We start from the raw sequence: 2,433 nt of genomic DNA, 5'->3' as shown, positions 1-2,433 counted from the left end.
ATAATGTAACTTCTAAACGAAAGTAACCTATAAAATAAAGGTTACAATGAATACATTTTGATGTTTTCTTTATCCCAGTCCATTCTAAGGGTTACAAGCGTGAAGTTGAAAGCGGTTTATAGGTTACATTAATGATTTATAGGTTACATCAACAAAATCTGACATGTAACCTCTACGTTGTAACCTATAAAACGCCCTGTAACCTCTAAGAGATGCTCGTCGCACCTTGGATCCCGGCGGCCGTTGATTTCTCCGTTGCATGACGGGATATAGAGAAATGGCGGCGCCGGCAGGCCCGGTGGCCGCGTTTTCGCGCCACTCGAGCCTTTTAACCGCTGTGATACCCCTACGATGAAGCCAGGATTGCTGTTACAAGACTTATTTGTCGGCGTGAGTCGCGGAGGCTGCGGCGAGCCCATTTGTGACTGGCAGTGCTTCACGGCCCGTTCTTCTACGACCAGCAGCAAGTTCGCATGTTGGACCAATGCCCCGGCGCCAGTGAAAGCGAACTCGGTGAGTATATTCCCGTAACGGTTTCCGTATTTTCATTGGATGTATGTTTTCGCTGGAGGCTTTTCAATTTAAAATTGCAGCATTCGAGAGGGATTTTCGTTACCTGACTGGTTGCTTCGCTGGACGTTTTCTGTTGTCCGCGACGGCAATTGAATGAAATCACGGGCTTGCGTTCGTTGCGTCAGACTAGAGCGGACGATCGCGAAAGCGCAAATAACGGCGCCCGTGACCTGCTTTCTGCTCTGTTTGCGCGCCTTCGTCATGTGTTGAGCGTTTTGTTTACCCTGTTCGCTGCATCGGGCGCACTTGACCAGTTATTGGCCCATGTAATTGTCAGGTAGCTCTGTTTGAATAATTGAATTTTTTCCCATTAAAGTCTTTTATTATCGCGCTATTCTTTGGGTATTATCATTTTGTTTCAGTCGTCGGGAAATGTTCATTTTTCTCGCTGCATATATTCGAAATGGTGTCCATTTTATTGGTCTTGTAGTAATATATCCGGATAAACACAAGGTGTGTGCTGCAGAAAAGTAGTCCACTAAATGCTGCCCGAAATTTCTAAACTCACTTTTGTCCTGCACAAGCCTCTTTTTTGTGAAAGTTTGCCTTACGGCACAATAAAAAGTTTTCGTATGTACAACACTCTTCATTTTTTTCATTCTTTTCCTTGAGTGGGTAAATTTGGTGTTAGTCATTTTGAGACAGCGGGCCATTTTCACCATGTTAAGTGGTTTATTATTCTCATTCGCACAAATCAGTCGTTTATTTATTCGCGTGGTATTGCAGGGCAAATGATTGTCTCGCGTGATCCTAGTGTAGTGCAGTAAAGCGACTTTACAAATATGGTGGTAGGTATGATCCAGCATGCAGGCTGCTTGATTGTTGTTTTTTGATGATACAGAAATTGTGACGAATTACACAGAGACAGGTGCAGGTGTAAAAATGGGTTCTGCACCCTCATCGGATCCTGGCTGTTCAAAAAGTGTGGTTGCATCTGGCTACTTATGCTATGACTTATCGGTACTACTGTTTTTTCTTGCAGGCAGTGTTCCTTGAGCTGACAACCAGGACTCCCCTGCGTATGACACAAGTTGAAATGAAGTCTGATTTCAGCGGAAACAACGGTATGAAAATGCAATAACTAAAACACATTCATTCCAATATTCTTTGTAAAGATGGCACCCAGGCCTGCACAGACAAAAGAATGATTCACTTGTAAAAATGCGAGGCCTTTCTTCAAGTGTTATGATGTTATATTTCGTATCTTATTTTGCCTCATGTTTAGTGACTCTTTCTATCAGTTCGCTACTACATGAACGTTATGAATTCACATAACGATTTCCTCAGCATGGAGCTTTGTAGTGTTTCAGCAACTCTAGCTATTCTATAAGATGCGTGGTTTTGCAGAGCCAACAAGAACTCTTTTTCTAAAATAGCTCTGTAAGAAATCTCCAGTTGTTAGTGAGTGCTTGTGCTGTGTTCTTTTCTTCGTCTTGTCATGTTTGAGGTGTTCTTTCATCTTTCATTATGAATGTATACCAACTGCCCAGCTCTAAAGCCTATTACATTTTAACCCAAAGAACCCTTCGAGTCATTACAGGTACAGACCTCCTGGGAATGCCACTTAAAGATCGGTGCAAGTTCTATATGTATCCTCTCCCACAACACATCTGGACGAAGAAAAAAAAACGTAAGTTGGCGATTCCTTTTTACTGATAGCCGAGGAAGAAACCACCGATAAGAACACTTTACTTAAATGAAAAACGTTTCGGCTTCCACGTGGGATCCTTGTTCAAAATGAAACTGCCAGTACAAGGGGGGGGGCGGAGGAGGATGTTTAAGTACAGCCTTAAATGTGACGCAGGTGGCGTCAGCATCGTGAAAGCACGTTTCCTGGGTTTAGTGCGACGTTCGCTCTGT

General features: G+C 43.2%; 1 long non-coding RNA gene across 1 annotated transcript; it reads left to right on the top strand.

Annotated features, from left to right (window-relative positions):
* The first annotated feature begins 249 nt into the window (after nucleotides 1–249).
* On the top strand, nucleotides 250–2,199 carry LOC144169508 (uncharacterized). The gene is made up of 3 exons (XR_013322462.1): nucleotides 250–513; nucleotides 1,556–1,637; nucleotides 2,114–2,199. It is a non-coding gene; the product is annotated as an uncharacterized LOC144169508 (long non-coding RNA).
* The last annotated feature ends 234 nt before the right edge of the window (nucleotides 2,200–2,433 follow it).

This window comes from Haemaphysalis longicornis, unplaced genomic scaffold (assembly GCF_048455015.1).
Source record: "Haemaphysalis longicornis isolate Haplotype H1 unplaced genomic scaffold, Haemaphysalis longicornis Haplotype H1 scaffold_1, whole genome shotgun sequence".
NCBI lineage: Eukaryota > Metazoa > Arthropoda > Arachnida > Ixodida > Ixodidae > Haemaphysalis > Haemaphysalis longicornis.
The sequence above is the reverse complement of the archived record's forward strand: the minus strand, read 5'-3'. Positions and strand labels throughout refer to the sequence as shown.